At 32.3% G+C, this 15,485-nt stretch overlaps 1 protein-coding gene across 1 annotated transcript in view; it reads right to left on the bottom strand.

Annotated features, from left to right (window-relative positions):
• LOC128985197 (serine/arginine repetitive matrix protein 1-like) overlaps window positions 1-15,485 on the bottom strand; it is a 62,707-nt gene that overhangs the window by 30,109 nt on the left and 17,113 nt on the right. The window contains exon 3 of the mRNA XM_054404582.1: window positions 4,909-4,962. The gene's annotated coding sequence lies outside the window, so the exon portion shown is untranslated. The remainder of the gene's footprint in view (window positions 1-4,908; window positions 4,963-15,485) is intronic.

Below are 15,485 nucleotides of genomic sequence, written 5' to 3'. Positions count from 1 at the left end.
ATTCAAGCATAGTAAACATTTTAGAATTTTAGCATAAAAGTCAAAGTCTTATTAAGCCAGATTTACAAACATTTTGCATTGACCAAGTCTTAACTAATAAAATTACATTTAAAAAAATAATTTTTTAAATATATATATACAAATTGTTCAGTTGTGACACATCCTCTTGATGTTAAATCAAGACTACCAGCTAATTCCCGGACGCTGTAGCAGACCTTGTTTATTAAGTTGGACTTGAGACATTTCCTGAATGTCCTGTTCGGCTTTCAAATTCAAAGGGAGAGGAAGGTAATTAAAAAGTTTTACTGCATTAAAGTGGAAGTTTTTTCTAGCGGAAAGTGGTTGAGTACAACATTCAACTACTTTCTTGCTGAAAGAATTAAAATTCAAAATTTCAAGATTCAAAGATTGAACATTTTATATTGACTTAAATATGAATTTTATGGTATGGTTGTACAGTAGGCCTATTCGTTATTGCTGGAGTGTGTTGGTATTTTCTATTTTGTTTCTTATTATTTCACTAGCATCACAATAATTATTTCACCTAAATAGATAGTATTTTTAACTGGTTTACTTCTGGTACGACATTTTAAGAGGGACGTCTCCGAAACGGCCATAGTGCAGTATTACGACGAATATTAAAACAGAAACTGTATGCATCATAAACATGAACAAATTATCTTACTGGTCTGACTGTCTATACTAACTTAATAGCTGGTTTGACAGTTTCATTTAAATATTAATAAAATTGTGTTTACTTTAGGACCAGTGACATAATTTGTTAATGTTTGTGGCCCATGCCGTTTCTTTTCTAACAATCGTGACGTATAAATTGCGAAGGCGGTAAGATATAGTCTATCTATGCACTCACAATCTACTACACTAAAAAATCTGTTGTGAAATCTCTAAATATTTCCTTAGTTTGTAAAGTTTAACATGTCAAGCGAAATGAATTACTTCTTCAAAATCAACATAGCACTCACTTGAAGGGAACTTCTCAAATAAAGTAACAACACACTTTTTCAATAGACTATTTGCAATGCTTTAAGGTTTGGACCGTTGATTTGTAGGCCAGTGGAGAAGAAAGAGGGGAATTATTTAATACTGACTGGAACGGAATGGCAACACAGTCGGTTGTAGCCTTGGCGACCTTGGACTAAATGACAAAAAACACGTCCAGCAATATGACCTAATTCGTCAGCAGTTAGCACCACCTAATTCTGCACGCTACGCGAAACATTGATACCCATACCACAAATATCGCAGCATGTCTCCCTTCTTTACTGTATTTTTGGTTTTAAATAAAGTACATAAACTATTATTCCAGTACGCCTTTGGTTCAATTAGCAATAGGAAGATTTCAAAACCCAGGCATTAAAATACACATTTTCACAATTAATTACGATTAACAGAAGTGAAAATAAAAGAAACATACTAGCTAAGAAATTCAAAGAAAATAAATAAATGTTGCTATAATATCACACAAAGTTGACATTGATATAGCATACTAATATTTCCAACGAAACCAAAAAGATTTATTTTTGGATACAACATTTTATATTTGCAATTCTTAAGGATCAGTAGGAGAGAGTTTTAATGTTAAACATATATTTTAAGAAGTTTTTCCAAACATTTCTCTAAATCGAATATTATGGTTTCTCAATAAATATCTCTCCCTTTAAGCATTTTTCTTTTAAGGTAATCTTCGTGAAATCTTTACTTATTATAAGATTTTCCAAGATTTTAAAATCGAATCCAAACCAAATAGGCCTATGACTTAGTAATCAGCAGTTTTAATTCCAAAACACACAATACCAAGTTTAAACGTTCAATAGGACCGAGTATTCATACCATGGTCATTCAATTTACTACAAATTTGAGGAACAAAGCTCATATTTATAACAAAACGTGTGTGGGTCTTCCATATAACTACCCTGTCATACAGACTAAACCATCAAAAAATAAGCACGGTAAATAATGAAAAATTTTATCCCGTGGATTATTAAATTTTCTCAACTAAAAAAAGCTTACAATTTATCAATGTTTACGGCCGTAATTAAGTATTGCCAAGAAGTGAGATGAATACAAAATGCTGTATCTGCACCTCGCACAGCGGAGGGTGGTTTAGATATTGATCATGGCCATCAGACCCCAAACCCAGCCGCCCCAAGGGTAGCGAACCCAACACAAACCCACCTTTAATCAACCCCGCTTGTTTAACTGGAAAGTGAGTTTTAATTATTAACCTTCCCCAAGCAGTACTCCACATACTAGATATGTCGCCAACAATCATGATTGATTACATGTAAATTGGAAATAGATAATTTTTGTAATTTAAAATTAATGTGTTTGGGTTTTTAGAGCTATATAATGTTAACGTAACAATTCTGGATTTCGGTTGAAATAATGCAGTATAACTGTAAAACTCGAGGTATTTTAGGTACATACCTTACAAAGTTCAACAAGTGGTGGTAAAACTCACGACATGTTTCGTATATTCAGGCATCGTCTAGTTGATATTTACAAGAATGGTTCATCCAAATTAGATTCGCCAACTACAGTCAAACAAATACACATTATACGGACGTAGAAATCATTTTAACATTCAGAGTAGACCGGAGTAGACCTACGATTTACCGGCGACGAATAATAATTCGACGAAACATCCTTGTAAAGATCACCTGGCGATGACTGAATAGGCGAAACATGTGAGTTTCACCACCATTTCTTGAACTGTTGACGTAAGGTATGAACCTATAATAGTCCAATTAAACAGTTCAGGGGCTACACAATGAATTTATATCAGAGTATTCATACATAAAGGAACTACATAACACACAGTTTATACAATACTAGCCTCAATATGCGGATGTAGAGTTGAATTTGTTCTCAATAATATAAATACTACCCTTTCTACAGATGTACAGTTTAATTCGTGTCGATATGAGAACTTCGCTAGGAGAATGTAGTATTTAATAATTTGACCTCATTGATATATGCACTATCCTTAAGGGCTGCAGTGTCGTCACGTATGTGTCTCAACTTACAATACTAATCCTTAGGGGCGGAAGTATTGTTACATATTTAAATTATTTAATTTATTTTATATTTATTTACAAAAAATGCACAAATCCCGTTTTCTACATGACCTCATTAGTACAATACTATCATCAAGTGCGGATATATTGATGAATTTTTCCTCATTGATATAAATACTATCCAAACTGGCCGGCGGCACTGTTACGTGTATGTCTTCATAAATACAATGCTAAGCACAATACTTGATGGGCGGATGCATTTTCACTAATCTAGTCATTGCTACATACAATGAAGTACTTACTATCCATACTGTATGGGGTTTCCCTGTCCTCAACAAACACCACAACAATACTACTAAAATATTCAAAAATACTATTCTCATGGACGCATACATTGGTAACATTGTTTTCGTCAGTCAGTTTAATTCGTCAAACTACTACTAATTAGTAATTATGACCAAATTATCAATCATGCTGTAATCGTTGATAGCCTACAAATGGTATCTCGTGAATATCATTATTAATCTTACTGTCATGATTGGAAAATCCTATGTCACATATTAAACGACCTTATTATTAATCATAATTCTTTAATCGTGAACAAACGTTAACACGTAGTTACTCTCATTATCGTCTCCACAAACAATTTTGTTACGTAAATTTTCTCTTTATTTATCATACCGTCTTCATTATAAACTAATGTTGTCACGTAAATGTCCTTAATATCAAAAAATATTGATATTAAATATTTTTAATATTTAATATCAATATCAATCACACAAACCACCTTGTTATCACACTATTATACTTCCAAACGAATTATGTAACGTAAATGTCAACACTATTTGACAAAATTTTTGCCATAAATTTCATGGGTGCACCGTACAAGGTATAATTATTTATACCTTTATTATTTTGTTCATTTAATCGATATCCGTCAAAAGTACAAATCAGTCAATGAAAGAGCACCTGGCCTTCGATTTAGTTATAAATAAGCGGTCCCCCATAAATTACAATGGAGTAGCTATTTTTGAATTGTATTACTTCTCAGCAAATACGTCGCTAAAGTTAAAATGTTTATAATGATTTGTCTTGCTAACATTATGAAGAATACTAACGCAACTACTCCACTGGTGTTATGTTCAGTGATGTGACATTACGTTTCAGTGGGCGTGTGAGCCAACTGATCTAGGAGTTTAGTCATATTCAGTTCAATTTAATATACTTTATCTTTGACATGGAAATAAGGAATTTTTCGCCTACATCACGTCTGATTCTACAGGTCGGTCTCGGGTTGAGCTCCAGTGTCTGTATTGATCACAGGAGGATCTAACTTACCCCAACCCTCCCGCATCGCAGTCTCTCGTTTTGTGACAGTTGGTTTTCACTATATTTTATTTATTTTTACAAAATCAAAAGCGGTGTTTGTGTTTTTATTATTGTAGCTACCTTTAAATATGTAGTAGGCCTAATGAAGTTTTATGTTTAAATTATTTCAATTTGTGATTAATCTTTAAAGTCGTATTACAAATTGATAAAACAATGTATTATATTCATTCAACCCCCAAATTGATGGAATTAACATAGTAAAATAGATTACATATCTCTAAATCAACATTCTACTTATTATTGTAGAATATTAGCTTACTGGAACCACGCTGTTTTGTGTTGTTTCGTTGGAATCATGATGTGCGCCAAAGTATAAACCGTATGACAAAGTATAAATATGCAGCAATTAGCAGCTTTCTGTACTATAAACAGTACAAGGAAGCCAACTTTGTCGGGTGACTGTAGGAAAACAATATATTTAACAAAGAAAATATAGTCTGAACTACATACTTGTTATTGTTAATACATTGAATGAACTTACGGCTATTTCTGTTTCCAGCTGCTAGATGTTCAAGACATTGGGTCGGTGGATGACCTGAAAAAAAATAAAAGTGTTAGACTAGCACTCGAGTATACTCTAACATTCGTATATAAATTACGTTATGCGTTGTTAAAAACTGTACTCCCCTCATAAACGTTTCTATTGTGATACATAAAAATACAAACACAGCGATGTTATTTCCAAAGTCAATGCATCCTTTATTTCAAGTAAAACATATTATAGATGTTCTATTTTCTAAAATATATTGTTTGTATTACTGGTGTTTATTTTTTTTTAATACATAGAGGTATCAGATACGATTTTAAGTTCAAAAATGGAAAAATCCAATTATTATCCTATAAAACCTGTTCCCATGGTTCAACCTCAATGGCTGTTTCGCGAACTCGTTCGAATAAATGTAGGATTACACGTTTGCACCGAATTGCGTCAAAATCGGGTGTTTTTTACTTGAGTTATCTTGCTAAGACACAGACACACGTGTATATGAATTAAAACGGACTATATTTTTGACCTCTGGGGACATCAAGCCAAAAAAGCAAACGGTTCCGGGTCTCGGTCTTACCATGATACCTACGGTAATTGCTTATTTCCTTATGGGAAATTCGCTAAAAACCACCTTTTTATTTATCATTTTTGATAGCTAAGTTTATCAAAACTCAGATGAAAAATTAAATAGCAAAGCCATTGAATGATTACGCCTTAAATATGGTTCTTCATATTTTTTTGCATTTGTTTTATAGTTAGCATTCTATGGCACACAATGTGTAAGATAGGCCTACAGTTTAAAATTATATAGAGCAAGTGAAGATTAAAATAAACAAATCACAGAAGTCGGTAAATATTTGTTTCTATGGAAACAATATACGTCTGCAATCCAATTTCTTATAAACTAAATGGATGCAATTTTCTGTCAAATTTGGTATGTGGTTGGAATGAGTTCAGAAGAGTATGATGAAGTAAAGTAGTTGAGTGTTGAATATATGACAGAGTTTGTCCGTTGACAGCCAATTACTCCAGAAATCTTGCATGGGGTAACAAGAAAGTCTGGATAGATAGGAGTTATAAAACCATACGGAGATTTGATGTTGTACTGTACTCGCAAGGTGTTGTTCTTGAGAATAAGTAATATTCTCTCTTCAGATGAATTGTTAAATGTCAAAGGAATTGCTGTTGAGAAGGATATGGTAAATCAGATAAAACGAGTATAGAGAAATAGCGTTCATACCACAGAAAAGTTGATGAATCATCTGAGAACTTCAAGAGGAAGCCGCTAAAGAGACAACTGAATGTTCTGCCTGGGGATACACGAAATTAACATCTCAAGGACTTCAAAGATGCGAAAAAGAAAACGTAAAATTTTATTGATGACGGACTTTTTAGGATGTAGTGTCTCAAATTATGTATGTATCTAGTATTAGTATCTTAGTATTAATTTTAGTCTGACCGAGTGAGGTAGCTATGCTATTTCACATTCGGGAGGTCTGACTATCAGGCCGACCATTCTGAGGAGAGTTTGTACGGTTTCTTTCCTCACTTAGGCGAATGCCGGAATGGTTCCCTCAAGGGCCGTACCCCGCCAGGCAGAATGGAAGAAAGGACTCTGTCCTAATTCTGTTTGGTTTAAAATCCCCTAAGTAGGCTACCCTAAAATAAACATTAATTTCCACTTTTACGTTTTGTATTTTTTACATCTCTAATACGATATGTTTATATGACTAAGAAAAAGGTATGCTTTCTAACAGGCAGAACGAATGACAGGAATCTTAATTCTGCTTGGTTGAAAACCCCAGGTAATAGTTTAAATTCAAAAGAAAAAACAGGTAACCGTTTTATATTTTGTGTACTAGTTTTATAATTAATTTGTTTCCATGTTTTGTTTTTGTCAACAAATATAAAATAAGCTGCAAACTTGAGGGCTTCTTCAAAGGAAACATTCTAAAAGACTTAAGAGTTTTGAAGAGTTTAAAATATTTTAAAAAATAGCTCAAGGAGCGTATAACCGGATTTTGTAAATAGATTGTAGGTGAATGTTTACCTATAAACTATTGCCTTTTAGTAATAGTAAGAAAAATTATAATTCGACGCATTGTGTCAAAATACTTGTACAGTATTTGCAAAAACATTGGAATTCGCGGGTTTAGGAGGTTGAGAGAATCGGGAAAAGGGGGAAATGATCAATACACCAACCCCTCCTGACCTTAATAGTGTAACTAACCCTCTTCTATGAAAAAACCTCCCCAGTCTATAAACCTCCCCAGAATTAAAGAACGTTTTGTATTTATTTGTTTAATACCATATTTCAGAACTCTTTGAAACCACTTGTTCATAGGTTTAGTTTTAACAATCACATGCAGCCATGTGACAGCAGGCCTCTTTATTGCGCGTTTGTGTATTTTCTAAATTAGTTGTTTTGTTCTTGAAACTCAGTTCTAGACATAGCCCATAGATTTGTCGGCTTCCAAAGTGTAGTCAGACAGAATTCACTGTCAAAATGGAACGACGTGGTTACATGTATACATTTTGTATACATGCTCATTATAAATGAAGATTATTTTAGTCGTTCTTTCAACTTCAAACTAGGTAATATGTCAATAAATATCATAAATTCGGTTTTTATTTTCACCACAATGTCGATTACCGTTACACATCAAAATATAGGTTAGTAAAGATATTTCTAATTGTATACAAATAAAATTAAATTGCTATTAGCTTGTTTAAAAGTAAACCCCGACAAGGAAGTACAGTACTGCAATACCTGATAACTATAGTAAGTCGACATGTCATGTTTTAAAATCGAAAGGTTCTAATGTGACAAATAGCTGAGAAATTACAGTTTTAGTCGCAAAAAGAGGCGAACCCTGACTGCTTAGGCCTTATTTTGCCTGAACCGTACAACTAAAAATCATGATTTCTCAGCTAATTATCATAATATGATGTTTTTTTTTAACTAGGTGTTGTTTGATAGGGATTTTAAAATGCTTTTAACTTTTAAATAAAAGTTTATGCCTATTTAGAATTATTTAATAAAATCAGCAATTTTTTTTAAATAGAACTTGTGGAAAATGAAATTGCCACCATTTTGAAAGGAAGCTGTGTTTTAATCATTTTTTGCTCAATAGTTTAATTTGATAAACGGTATACAAAATTTAAATTTTTGATATTTACGAGTATATCTTAAATAGCGTTAAAGATATAAGTTTAAAACATAAATAACAAAGAGGCAAATATCTTGCTAACGAGGTTTAAAAATTTTATTCTTAATTTTTTACCCATTAAACATATTCCTAAATGATGTTTACTTACTAACAAGGTCACAAGACGGATCTTTTAAATTGATTAAATGATATAGTCCTCGAACAATCCATTATGTATTCATTTGTTTACAGTATGATCATATAATTATTAACTACTTTCATCACTACTCGATATACAGTAGGCCTAGTTAGTTACACATTCTAGTTATTTTCAGCAAATCTGCATAGCTATAAAATGAAATACATATTCTATCACTTCTCAGAATGCCCACACGTATACTAAAATTATTTAATACTAGCTGTAACCCGCGGGCTTTGCCCCGTTTAACTTCTTAATTTTCAAGATTATCTCGTTTGCATGGCTCAATCACGTCCTGGTTGAAATTTGTTCACTACGCTCACTCACCTTTAGGTTGGAGCTCGTTCGCTACGCTCACTCACATTTAGGTTGGAGCTCGTTCGCTGCGCTCACTTGCCTTCAGGTTAGCTCGTTCGCTACGCTCACTCACCTTTTGGTTGCAAATTAGCTGTTGTCATAAATGTAAAAGAAATAATAGTGCTGCACCCTGTTGGTAATCCTTTTAACTTTAATGCTATTGAACATCATAGAACAGAACCAACTTGTTTAATTGAAACAGCTGTTAAAATTCAATAATTCCATTTCTCATAAGGTTAACATGGGAAACTCCAGAGCCACTGGGGCGGAGCCCAAAAGGATTTTTGAAATAAGAATATGCCTATATGTTAATCGGGAATGTGAGCTATCATCATGCCAAATTTCAGCCCAATCCGACCAATATTTTTCGCGTTCACTTGTCACAAACATACATCCATACATCCATACATCCATACATCCAAACTTTCTCATTTATAATATTAGTAGGATATAAGATATCCAGGACTTGAGATATTTCACCACATGGAGACTCGCGGGAGTGGGACATATGTTTAGTCACAGAAAACATACGAGTACTACTAGTAGTATATGTTTAGTCACAGAAAACATACTATTAGGTTATAGTAGTATGTTTGCTGTGGTTTAGTGGGCTCAGGTAGACCATACTGGAGCCCAGATAATATGTCAGGGATTTTCGTATCCAAGTGTTCGTGCGAGACTTCTATTCTTAACTGTTTTCATCATACGTAAGGGTGTCACATTAAAATAAGATATATTAATATGTACGTGTATTCATAAAAGGAATATTAGTAATTAAAAAAGACTAATATTACATATGTAGCTCCAAAAATGTTGAGCTAAATATGAGCAAGTTATTTAAGTAGGACGAGAATAGTTATCAGAGAATTTTATGAAAAAAGGAATCTATTGTGAAAATTTGAGATAAAAGAATGATTAGGTAAAATAATAAGAATAAAATTCAATTCACATTTGGTAAAAGCTTACTAACGAGGAAGACAAATAATGTAGTATTCTTATTCAATATTCCATCTTCCAATAAAATCTTATTCAAAATGTGTGTGAAATAATTACGATTAAATTAACTACTTAACATTATTATACCAATATTTTATTATTATTATCATTTCAATATTTTATTATTATTATTCCATCTTTCAATAAAATCTTATTCAAAATGTGTGTGAAATAATAACGATTAAATTAACTACTTAACATAATTATACAAATTTTATAGTACCTATACGCTTCAAGAGCCAGTATTTATTGCGCATTACTAAGGCCAAACAACTACACTAACCGACTCTAGGAATTAGATAACACTATAACGGTAGTAAAACTCCCGAAACATTATTAAAATAATAATCTTTCTGATTATAAGTCTATGTAGGACAGTGATGTCTTTTAATGTTCTAAAACTATTGAAATTATCGTTCCAAATCATAAGAAAGCCAAGGATAAACTCTTTTTTCGTGACAATTTAATAAAACAAAACTATAACAAACTACGGATGTCTTTCATACTCGGCCTTGATCCCAATAAGCTACTAGAAGTGTTTAACATTTTATTGTACGTTTTATTTTAACATTTTACTAAGAATTATGTGGACATTTTTATTTAATATACGTTCGGGTTACGTTTAATGTATACATTTAGGATAAATAACAATAATATTAAAAGCATTAATTTTCCTTGTATCATTATATGGATAATTGTCTGTGTTGTTCTACACTCTAATATAATAGAATTTAAAGTATCTACTAAGTCTTAATTACCTAGATGAAATATATATCTCTTAGTAGATCTACGATACAGCAAAAAAGATAATGTTTGACAATCAACATAACAACATAAAAGTGCCAAACTTAATACAAATAAATGAAAAATATTAAATTTTAAATATAAGATATAATTGAAAAAAAACTTAGTTAATTTGAAAAAGGGATTAAATAAGCGAGATGGAGGACCAGAAGGAATATTCCATCACAGCTCGACACCAGGAGGTTTGAGGGGAGGAACACCCTTGATCAATAAAACGTCACAATCCAAACCTCCCCAACCTACCCAGCATAGCGATAGAATACGAGAATATTCCACATCCATGAAAACAAAATACGAAATCTTATCGAGATTGTACACATCTAAAAACACAAAAAACGTTGCGTTAACTCTGACACTTTCAAACTAGTACAGTACAAGTCTATTTAATTTCCCCACGTTCTATCACGTCCCCCCCAGCCATCACACTCCTCTATATTATGGTCCAGCACCACGAGGTAGTAAATGGGTTAGATCTATCAAAGTGATCAAACAATATAGCAGAATAAATTTTACACTTTAGTACCCTAAAGAAATTAACCAAAATGTGCTTGTAATTTGATTTGGTAAGGTCTTGGCGGAATTCATAATAACAAACACGTCAAAGATTGCATTGTGTAAAAATGGTCTCTCCACCTACGAAGGTATGATATAGATACAGAAAGTACAGCATAATTATTAAGAATATTGTAATGTTTAATTTATAGCTTGAGTGAAGATTCATACAAAATTTTGTAGTTTATTCCGTAATTAAATTATTCATGACACATCGGATTGTTATGTACATAACAATCCGATGTGTCATGTGTCAACAGTGTTACGTAATAGACATGTTGATATATTTTAATGGTTCATATAATGAAACATTGTACGGCCTAACTGTTTTTGTAATACGGATAAAATCTGAATATTTAACTGCGTTTAAGTGACCTAGGAATTAAGGATTTATTTGGAATATTACACGTATTTTGTTGTTTACTATATACAGTAGTAAGGTTGTATAGGAGTTATGTAATACTCCCTTCAGAATTGTGGTAATATATTTTGTGCGTAATATGTATATAACTGTACATTGTGGTAATATATGTTTAAATTGAAAGATGCGTAAAATAATACTCAGCTATAGGCCTACGTTGTAATAAATTCTGTAATGGAGAGGTGAATTATTACATTATCACTCAGTTAGGCGTTGTGACATATTCTGTAATGGTGAGATACGTAAAATAATACTCAGCGTTGCATTGTAATATATTTTGTTATAAAGAGATAAGTATAATATTATTCGGTGTTCCGTTTCAATATAATCTGTAATTAAAATATACGTGAAATAATATTCAGTGATGCGTTGTTAGTACAACGCATCACTGAATATTATCTCACGTATATTTTTAGTGAGTATAGTTACTCACTAATGGAGAGGTAGGCCTAAGTCAAATATTAATCAGTGTTGCGTTTTAATAATTATTGTGTAATTGAATTATTCACTAAATAACACTTATTTTTGCTTCGTAATATATTCTGTAATAAAAAATATGTTAAAAAAATATTCAGTGTTGCGTTTTAATACATTATGTAATTGAAAGATACATAATAATAAAATACTCAGCGATGCGATGTAACATACTCTGTAATGGTGAGATACGTGAAATATTACTCAGCATTGCATTGTAGTGAATTCTGTAATGGGGAGGTCCGTAAATTATTACTCAGATTTGCAATGTAATATTTTCTGTGATAGAGAGACACGTAAAATAATACTCAGCATTTTTTTAGTAAATTCTGTAGTGGAGAGGTACGTTGATTATTACTCAGTTTTGCAATGTAATATACTGTATTCTATGATGGAGAGACACGTAAAATAATACTCAGCATTTTTGTAGTAAATTCTGTAGTGGAGAGGTACGTTGATTATTACTCAGTTTTGCAATGAAATGTATTCTGTGATGGATGGATACGTAAAATAATAATCAGCATTGCGTTGTTGTAAATTCTGTAGTGAAGAGGTCCATAAATTATTACTCAGTTTTGCAATATTATAAAGTATTCTGTGATGGATGGATACGTAAAATAATACTCAGCATTGCATTGTAGTAAATTTTGTAGTGGAGAGGTACGTTGATTATTACTTAGTTTAGCAATTTAGTATATTCTGTGATGAAGAGATACGTAAAATAACACTCAGCATTGGGTTGTAGTAAATTCTGTAGTGGAGCGGTCAGTAAAGTATTACTCAGTTTTGCAATGTAATATATTCTGTGATATAATAAATTCTGTACTGGAGAGGTCCGTAAATTATTACTCAATTTTGCAATGTAATATATTCTGTGATGGAGAGATGCGTAAAATAATAACCAGCATTGCGTTGTAGGTTGTAGTAAATTCTGTAGCGGAGAGGTCCGTAAATTATTACTCAGTTTTGCAATGTAATATATTCTGTGATTAAGAGACACGTCAAACTTTATTCAGAGCTCCATTGTAATATTTTCTGTAATGGAGAGGTACGTGACTTATTACTCAGCGTTGCGTTGTGATATATACTGTAATGGAGAGGTACGTGACTGTGACATATTACTCAGCGTTGCGTTGTGATATATACTGTAATGGAGAGGTACGTGACATACTACTCAGCGTTGCGTTGTGATGTATACTGTAATGGAGAGGTACGTGACATATTACTCAGCGTTGCGTTGTGATACTGTATATACTGTAATGGAGAGGTACGTGACATATTACTCAGCGTTGCGTTGTGATATATACTGTAATGGAGAGGTACGTGACATATTACTCAGCGTTGCGTTGTGATACTGTATATACTGTAATGGAGAGGTACGTGACATATTACTCAGCGTTGCGTTGTGATGTATACTGTAATGGAGAGGTACGTGACATATTACTCAGCACTGCGTTGTGATATATACTGTAATGGAGAGGTACGTGACATATTACTCAGCGTTGCGTTGTGATACTGTATATACTGTAATGGAGAGGTACGTGACATATGACTCAGCATTGCGTTGCGATATATACTGTAATGGAGAGGTGCATAATGCATGACATAACTTTGTATTGCAATATGTTCTGTAATGGAAACGTACGTAAAATATTATTCAGCAATTGTAGTTAACGCATACGCATAATAACATAGGGCGTTGTTAGTTTTCTGTGTTTTATTCTGAGTTTTCAAGACGAGTGTAAAAACCCAACAAATGTTGTATTGTTTATTGTTACAAGGATGTAATTAAATATTACAATTAGAAGCAGGTTTCCTTTTAATGATGACTAACAATAGGTATAAAACGTTGATGTAACGTTGTATTACCCGGAATTTTAATGTTCACTGGACTGGGGATATCCAGGTGTATTACACAACATTACTATTGTGTTTTATGTTTTAAGTGATTGTGTAGAATATTGCAGTGTTTGACTACGTAAAATGTTTCACGGTGTCTAAAAGGGTTTTGTATAGAAAAACTATGTAATTAAAGACAAAGTTTTTGCATGTTATCCATTGATAGTACAGCTTTATGTAGTTTCCATAATTAACTTATGCAATGAAAGAAAATTCTAATTTTTGACTCAGTTATACAAAATGTCTAATTTTGTAATCGTAATAGGAGAAATTTAAAACATAAGTACGTTAGAAACGTGTACAAACTATGAACTATTTTTTCGTACTGCATTAAAAACGGTTGTTTCAATACATGCGTGGTGGGACCAAAGTAGCCATTTCCCCCTGAAAAATAAGCTGGAGTCGAGGAAGCAGCATTAAGATTTTTTGTTAAAATTCGCCTGCTAGTTTTGAAAAGGTAAGTTGTCCCGAATAACTATATAAAGTAGCCTATTATCGTATCGTCATTATAATTTATTTTCATTTGTCGTCGTAACATATTGTATACTTCACTACAATATTTATATTTTGACTGAAGTTTATAAGAATTGAATTGCAAACCAGTAAAGATATTAATTTACTTTTTTGTTGATGAAGTTATAAAGATCGTATCGAATTAGCAATAACGGCTGTTTATGTAAGAAGGAAACCATTTCTGGAGCTAGTTTATAAAAATTAACAATGTACGAAATTTGAGTAGTGTTCTATCATTATGTTATTAGTTGAAAAAATATAAATTATAAAAAATATTATAATTGAAAAATATAGTTTGTAACAAGGACCAGATGTATATTTTCGTCCGCCGCTTGTTTTCCAAACTACGTTCGTCAACTTCGGTTGTTGATTAAATATATGTCAACGGGCCCTCGACTGGGGCCTTAAAGATGTACTATGAATAAATGTACTTTACGCTTTTTTATTGTTGCTATGAATACAAATTAATAAGGTTCTTTGCATATATAATGAGCACACAATGATTTGTACAATAAAAGGACTTAAGCGAAGCCATAAAAACAGAAGTCGAAATTCTAAAATTCCTGTTCGAAATTGCACTAAACCACTAATCCACCATGATCATGACATTAATTACAAAATTTATATTAGATATTTATATTTAAAAAATTAGAATAAATACATGATTGAAACTTATCAACTTTCATTAAATGCTTTCCGTTCTTACATTTTCCCCCTTGAGAGTATATTTGGCAAAATTCAGAGAGATAAAGCTCGGGGGTTCGACAGTAAATATTAAGCCGGCGACAGGGAGTCCTGTATAGAACAGCTCCACCCTGAAATCAATAGAGAAACTCTCTCGGTCAGACCACCTCTCATCCTCAACCCACCTGTTTTGTCGTCTACGTTGTGAAATATCTCTCAAAAATCCTCATGGGCACCTACAAAATGCTAAGCAATGTATAGAAATTAATGTAGCGAATTCACTTATTGTTTTAAGTACTGAAATCAAATTTACAAAAATATAAGGATAGATTTCGCAAATTTATGTATGTAATCAATAACTGTTTTTAATCATTTATACTTTTAGATATAATTTTGTATTTATGTTGATAGTTAATGGCAATATTTTTTAGAAACATCATTTTTTTCTCAAAGGAAATCGTCAGAGTTATGAGCAGGTCAAATTAAACACGTAAGACAAATACACGGTCTAAAATATAATTTT

This window comes from Macrosteles quadrilineatus, unplaced genomic scaffold (assembly GCF_028750875.1).
Source record: "Macrosteles quadrilineatus isolate MER2022 unplaced genomic scaffold, UCM_ALF_1.0 Scaffold_2__2_contigs__length_208266976, whole genome shotgun sequence".
NCBI lineage: Eukaryota > Metazoa > Arthropoda > Insecta > Hemiptera > Cicadellidae > Macrosteles > Macrosteles quadrilineatus.
The sequence above is the reverse complement of the archived record's forward strand: the minus strand, read 5'-3'. Positions and strand labels throughout refer to the sequence as shown.